This window comes from Myotis yumanensis, unplaced genomic scaffold (assembly GCF_028538775.1).
Source record: "Myotis yumanensis isolate MYYU_CA2020_CCGP unplaced genomic scaffold, mMyoYum1.0.hap1 SCAF_19, whole genome shotgun sequence".
NCBI lineage: Eukaryota > Metazoa > Chordata > Mammalia > Chiroptera > Vespertilionidae > Myotis > Myotis yumanensis.
In genome coordinates this window covers 13,140,717-13,148,519 of record NW_027223770.1, presented here as the reverse complement: position 1 = coordinate 13,148,519, position 7,803 = coordinate 13,140,717, and the positions used below count along the sequence as shown (strand labels likewise).

The 7,803-nt window shown below is 52.0% G+C and overlaps 1 pseudogene; it reads left to right on the top strand.

The window, feature by feature from the left end:
* The first annotated feature begins 6,670 nt into the window (after positions 1-6,670).
* On the top strand, positions 6,671-7,206 carry LOC138998091 (ferritin light chain pseudogene; annotated as a pseudogene).
* Positions 7,207-7,803: the final 597 nt, after the last annotated feature.

The window sequence follows — 7,803 nt, the reverse complement described above, 5'->3', positions numbered from 1 at the left end:
GAGCCCACAACCCGGGCATGTGCCCTTGGCCAGCATTGAACCTGGGACCCTTCAGTCTGCAGGCTGACGCTCTATCCACTGAGCCAAACCAGCTAGGGCTAAAATGATTTTTAATTATTGATTTGAAAGAGAGGGAGAGAAAGAGAAACATCGATTTGTTGTTCCATTTATACTTTCATGGTTCCCTGACCAGACATTGAACCTGCAGCCTTGGCGTATCAGGACGATGCTCTAACCCACTGAGCTACCTGGCCAGGGCTGTTAAGGCTTTGAGAAATCAGCATTCGATGCTGAATTTGACCAAACCTTGGCATTTCTCAGAAATGATTATATGGGTTTCCTTCCGTGTTATGGAAACACAGTTGAATTTATAGAGATTTTCTAACCATCTTTGTATTATTAGAATAAACCCCACTTAGCGACGGTGCATTGTTTACTACGTGTGGACTCGCTTTTCTAGAACTTGGGGTGCAACACGCAGAATTGCCCAACAGTGAGCCCAATATTTCACTCCAAGTTTGGCCTGGAAATAAACCACCTGTGACCGTTCCCAGGAGGAGGGGTCACGCCAGCTCCTCAGTGGCTTCATGCATGGGATTTGTCCTCCCCCTTGTTAAAAAAATAGCTCAGGCCAGTGTGCTCAGTGGTTAGAGCGTCGGCCAACAGACCAAAAGGTCACAAGTTTGATTCCTGGTCAAGAGCACATACCTGGGTTGTGGGTTCGCTCCCTGCCCCTGGTTGGGGTGCTTGCAGGAGGCAACCAATGGATGTGTTTCCCTCACATGGATGTTGGCCTTTTTCTCTCTCCTCCCCCCTCCCTTCCACTCTCAGAAAAGCAGTGGAAAAAATGTCCTCACGCCCTAACCAGTTTTGCTCAGTGGGTAGAGCATCAGCCTGCAGACTGAAGGGTCCCAGGTTCGATTCCGGTCAAGGGCATGTACCTTGGTTGCGGCCACACCCCCAGTAGGGGTGTGCAGGAGGCAGCTGATCAATGTTTCTAACTATCCCTCTCCCTTCCTCTCTATATAAAATCAATAAAATATATTTTAAAAATATATCCTCAGGTGAGGATTAAACAATAGAAATAAATAGGTAAATAAAAATAAATGTGGGGGTGGGGTGGGGGCCTCCCCCAGACCATGGCATGGTGGCTGGGAAGACTGCCTGATATGGGCATCAGCTAGGAGATGCACCAGGTGCTGTCGCTTTCTAGGTGGTGGGTTAGAACGGACTTGTCATCTCTGAATCATTGAGACGACAAGTACAGTGGGGCCTTGACTTACGAGTGTCCCAACTAACGAGTGTTTTGAGATACCAGCTGTCTCTCGTCCGATTTTTTGCATTGAGTTGACAGAGTAATTTGAGTTAACGAGCTCCTTAACGAGCTCGGTCTCGGAACGAATTAAACTCGTAAGTCAAGGCCCCACTGTACTTCTCTCTTGCAATCAGTACAATGAACAGTTTCTACTTTGCACAGTAACGTACGGTCCACCACTCTCCCTAGGAAACTGCTCCAGATGACACTTGCCTGTCCTGACCAAAGCTGTGACTGACCAGCAGGGGGGCGAGCACACGTACTGTCCCAGCCAGGCCCCCCAGATTCTGGGGTTTGGCAACAAACCACGTTTCCTGCCAGTTTGCCTCCAGGTGCCAGGGGCAGCCACAGACAGACTGCCACTGGTTGCCTCTCTCGCTTCCCTTCCCCAAGCACCACAGGGGCCTTCCGGAGGTCAAAGCGTCTGTGTGCTCCTTAGGATGAGGGTTAGGGTTGGGGGTGGGGTTTGGGTTAGGTTTTGGGGGGATAGGAAAGAGGACGCTGCCTAGGGTGTTTAGAGGGTGGGTGTGGTAGGAGTTAGGGTTGGAAGAGGGTGGGCTTTTAAAAATATATTTTTATTTGTTTCAGAGAGGAAGGGAGAGAGAGCGAGAAACATCAATGATGAGAGAGAATCATTGATTGGCTGCCTCCTGCACACCCTACACTGGGGATCGAGCCTGCCACCTGGGCATGTGCCCTGACTGGGAATTGGACCAACCACTGAGCCACGCTGGCCAGGCAGGTGGGCTACTTTTCATGCCTTGAGCACCTGCTGGAGCGAGAATAAAGACGGGCACCACCCCCTGTGAGTGCAGGGGCAGGCGGACACTGCACATCCGCTTCCCTACGCCCAGCGGCCCTGGGATGACTTATTTGAGGATCACAGATATACAGACCAAACTGCACCTCTCAACAGAAGTTCAGGCTAATTCAGAGCCAAGATCACTTAGGCACAAAACCAACTAGCACCCTTTTCATAGTCTAATTGCATCAGTTCTCCCAATAAAATTTTGACTTTCCGATTGAGTCAGAGAAGTCTGTTTCTGGCTTGGTTTCCTCCCCTTGTGGAATTCTTTTGGGGGTGGTTTTGGAGTTGGCTCCAGGGCGTCCTCTCCCACTGCTCACAGTAGCACACATCTTCCTGCAGGGCGTCCAGTCAATACCATCGGGATTAGGTCGCACAGACTTCATGGGGATTATTACTACTACTAAAACTCCGGTGCACAAAATTTGTGCACTGGGGGTGGGGGGGGGGGGGGGAATCCCTCAGCCCGGCCTGCGCCTTCTGGCAGTCTGGTAGCCCTCGGCAGATGTCTGCCTGCAGGGAGCGGGCATAAGCTGGTAGTTGGACATCCCTCTCGCAGTCTGGGACCCCTCGCTCCTTACTGCCTGCCTGCTCACTGCTCCTTACCACTTGGCTCGCTGCTCCTTAGCACTGCCACGGAGACGGGAGAGGCTCCCGCCACTGCCACTGCGCTGGCCAGCTGTGAGCCCAGCTTCCGGCTGAGGGGCATTCCCCCTGTGGGAGTGCACTGACCACGAGGGGGGCAGCTCCGGCATTGAGCGTCTGCCCCCTGGTGGTCCATGCTCATCATAGCCGTAGCGGTCACTTAGGCTCTTATTATATAGACTAGAGGCCCAATGCATGAAATTCATGCAAAAGTAGGCCTTCCCCCAGCTGCCGGGACCAACTTCCCTCTGGTACCCGGGACCCGGGCTTCCCTGGCAGCCCCGGCTTTGTCCGGAAGGTTGCCTGGAAGGACTTTCAGGCTAATTAGCATATTATGCTTTTATTATTTGATGGCTTTAGGAGCCCTGGACTGAGGCTGGGAGCAGAGACTCCCTTTAGCATGTTTATCTGCAGCAGCTCCGAAGAGGACCCATAGTCACTGTTGGAATGTTTTATAGTGATCCCATCCGCTTATAGTGTGTCAGGGTCCCCAGACCACCTCAGGCTTGATGATTCACTAGGACTCACAGGACTCTGAGACAGCTATAGTTTGTTACCATGAAAGGATACAGATTCCAATCTGCAAAGGCCTCAGGCACACAAAGCTGTAGAATAGTCCAGAGGCTCAGCGGTAACTTGAAAACAGGCCTGTCTTGGGATGTGTGGGTTTGAGCAACCCAGGCCTACGGAGTCATTTCCTGCCCACGTGTCCTCTGCCCTCTAGGAGGGCCCAGTGGGAAACATTTGGGCCATTTTCCTAAGTTTTGGTGCCCCCGGACACCTCGCGCATTTTCACTTATGCTGAGAATTACGACCTGGAAATAGCAGAGGTATGGGCGGGGAAGGCAGCGGCAAAGGCATGTAGGCCTAGGAGGGTCCCAATGAGCCATCTGTTCTTAAGAGTATGGACCAGAGCCCTGGCCCATTTGGCTCAGTGGATAGAGTGTTGGCCTGCAGACTGAAGGGTCCTGGGTTCGATTCTGGTCAAGAGCACATGCCTGGGTTGTGGGCTTGGTCCCCAATAGGGGGTGTGCAGGAGGTGGCCGATGAATGATTCTCTCTCATCGTTGATGTTTCTCTCTCTCTCCCTCTCCCTTCCTCTCTGAAATCAATAAAAATATATTTTAAAAAAAGAGTATGGGCCCTGACCAGTTTGGCTCAGTGGATAGAGTGTCGGCCTGCGGACTGAGAGGTCCCGGGTTCGATTCCGGTCAAGGGCATGTACCTTGGTTGTAGCCACATCCCCAGTAGGAGGTGTGCAGGAGGCAGCTGATCGATGTTTCTCTCTCATCATTGATGTTTCTATCTCTCTCTCCCTCTTCCTTCCTCTCTGAAATCAATAAAAATATATTTTTTAAAAAGAGTATGGACCAGCATGTCACCTGGCTACTGGTGGTCATCACACTACACAGCCACCACCCAGGGGTCCCGGGTGGCACCGGGTACCAGTTTTCCTGAGTGCCCTATAGAATGGGCATCACTCCCGGTTGAGACACACAACCAACACAGAGTAAGAGACTTTCCCTGACCCCTTATGCTGATAAGGGGGCCCTAACCTTGTACTCTTACCCCAGAGTGACTCAGGTCATCTATAATAATAAAAGCATAATATGCTAATTGGGCTGGATGTCCTTCCAGACGACCTTCCAGACGAAGCAGGGGCTGCAAGGGAAGCCCGGGTCCCGGGTGCCAGAGGGAAGCTGGGGAAAGGAAGGCCTAATCTTGAATGAATTTCGTGCATTGGGCCTCTAGTAAATACATAACAGGCTCAGGAGGGACCAGCAAGTAGAACACAGCTCAACGCAACAGGCAAGCTCATCCAGGAAGTGGGGAACCAATTCACTCACCACAAGCTCATCCAGGAAGTGGGGAACCAATTCACTCCGTGACCAAGAGCAAGAGAAGAAAGACCTCAGGCCCAGTTGATGTGGTCAGTGGTTGAGCATCGACCTATGAACCAGGGCACATGCCCAGGTGTGGGCTCGATCCGCAGTAAGAGGGCACACAGGAGGCAGCTGATCAATGATTCTCTCTCATCATGGATGTTTCTATCTCTCTCTCCCTGTCCCTTCCTCTTGGAAATCAATAAAAATGTATAAAAAAAAAAAAAAAAAAGAGCCGAAACCGGTTTGGCTCAGTGGATAGAGCGTCGGCCTGCAGACTGGAGGGTCCCAGGTTCGATTCCGGTCAAGGGCATGTACGTTGGTTGCGGGCACACCCCCAGTGAGAGATGTGCAGGAGGCAGCTGGTCGATGTTTCTCTCTCATCGATGTTTCTAACTCTCTATCCCTCTCTCTTCCTCTCTGTAAAAAATCAATAAAATATATTAAAAAAAAAAAAAAAAGATCTCAGAAGTTGGCAGTCCCAGCCTGGACCATGCCAAGTGTTCAGCAGTTATTCTGTGGTCACTCCATGAAAATGCGATGGACTCGCTTCCAATTAATAGGTCAGCTGTCGAGGCTGATGACATTTCACACAACAGGAATATTTGAAAGAAGCTTCTTTTAATTATTTGTATTTTTTAATATATATTTTATTGATTTCTTACAGAGAAGAAGGGAGAGGGATAGAGAGTTAGAAACATCGATGAGAGAGAAGCATCAATCAGCTGCCTCCTGCACACCCCCTACTGGGGATGTGCCTGCAACCAAGGTACATGCCCTTGACCAGAATCGAACCTGGGACCCTTCAGTCCGCAGGCCGATGCTTTATCCAGTGAGCCGAACCAGCTAGAGCCCCGTTGGAATGTTTTATAGTGATCCCATCCGCTTATAGTGTGTCAGGGTCCCCAAACCACCTCAGGCTTGATGATTCACTAGGACTCACAGGACTCGGAAACAGCTATAGTTTGTTACCATGAAAGGATACAGATTCCAGTCTGCAAAGGCCTCAGGCACACAAAGCTGTAGAATAGTCCAGAGGCTCAGCGGTAACTTGAAAACAGGCCTGTCTTGGGAATGTGTGGGTTTGAGCAACCCAGGCCTGCGGAGTCATTTCCTGCCCACGTGTCCTCTGCCCTCTAGGAGGGCCCAGTGGGAAACATTTGGGCCATTTTCCTAAGTTGTTTTTTTTTTTTAATATATTTTATTGATTTTCTACAGAGAGGAAGGGAGAGGAATAGAGTTAGAAACATCGATGAGTGAGAAACATTGATCAGCTGCCTCCTGCACACCCCCTACTGGGGATGTGGCCACAACCAAGGTACATGCCCTTGACTGGAATCGAACCTGGGACCCTTCAATCTGCAGGCCGACGCTCTATCCACTGAGCCAAACTGGCTAGGGCAGTGGTCGGCAAACCGCGGCTCTCGAGCCACATGCGGCTCTTTGGCCCCTTGACTGTGGCTCTTCCACAAAATACTGACTTCTGGGCATGAGCCATGAAGTTTCAGTCGGTATTTTGTGGAACAGCCACAGTCAAGGGGCCAAAGAGCCGCATGTGGCTCGCGAGCCGAGGTTTGCTGACCACGGGGCTAGGGCCGAAAGAAGCTTCTTAATCACGCAAGGGACTCAGTGGAGAGCAGGTGGGCACAAGCGGCTCCTGCCAAGTGTGCGTCAGGCCGTCAGCCCAGCCTGGGGTGGGATTAGGGCAAGTTCTCGGTGGGGGCCGGGGCCCCCGTCTGCAGTTCCACAGGCGCCGTGGGCGTGCCTGTGGGGCAGAAGGAAAGGAGGACTTGACCATTGTTAGCGGTCAAACATCAAAAACAAAATCTGACAGTGCCCTCGGCGGTCCCGACTCTGTCTCCTGCTTCAACAGTGTTTGGACGGAACAGACCCAGGGACACCCCTCCTTCCAGCCTCCGACCACCCTCCAGCGTCTCATCCAGTCACCACCTTCAGAACCGCCTTCGAGACCAGCCAACACACCGGGTTTTTATCTACCTTAACTCCAATTTCCCAACAACCATGAGCTCCCAAATTTGTCAGAATTATTCCACCGGGGTGGAGGCCACGGCCAACCGCCTGGCCAGCCTGCCTCTGCGGGCCCCCCACACCTACCTCTCCGGGGGCTGCTGTTTCCACCGCGACCATGTAGCTCTCGAGGGCGTGGGCACTGCTTCCGAGCGATGGCGGAGAAGAGGCGCGAGGGCTCGGAGCGTCTCTTGAATTTGCAAAACCAGCGAGGCGGCCGCGTTCTCTTCCAGGACCTGCTGAGGCCTTCCCAGGATGAGTGGCCAAAACTCAGGACGCCATGGCCTTGGAGAGGAACCTGACCAGGCCCTTGTGGAGCTGCAGGCCCTGGTTCTGCCCGCACAACCCTCAGCTCTGTGACTTCCGGGAGAACCGCTTCCTGGGTGAGCAGGTGAAGCTCATCAAGAAGATGGGCAACACCTGTCTCAGCTCTGCAGGCGGCCAACCCCCAGGCTGGGCTGGGCGAGTGTCTCTCCGGAAGGCTCACCCCCAAGCACGGCCAGGAGCCTGTGGAGCCCAGAGGCCTTTGAGGGGCCCCTCTGCACCCCCCTGGTGTCTGGCTTTTGCCTGAGCCTCTCCCTGAAACTACTAGCCGTTCTTTTAACCGCCCTGAAGCCCACTCCCATGCATTGGACCGAATGGAAACAACACAGCTTTTTGCAGCAAAAACACACACAAAACAAAATCTGACTTTATTTCAATTCACCCCTGATTGTGACACTGTGATTTTTTAAAAATATTTTATTGATTTTTTACAGAGAGGAAGGGAGAGAGATAGAGAGTTAGAAACATCGATGAGAGAGAAACATCGATCAGCTGCCTCCTGCACATCTCCTACTGGGGATGTGCCCGCAACCCAGGTACATGCCCTTGACCGGAATCGAACCTGGGACCTTTCAGTCCGCAGGCCGACGCTCTATCCACTGAGCCGAACCGGTTTCGGCGACACTGTGATTTTTAATAAGAAGTATGTATTTGGTCTTTGCTCTCTTTCCGGCAAAGTGCTCCTAAAACCCCTGAAATTTGCAATTTGCTAAGTGATAAGGTGGGAAGGAAACAATCTCTCTCTCTTTTTCTCTCTCCCCCTCCCTCTCTCTCCCTCCTCCTTCCCCCCCTGCTCTCTCTGA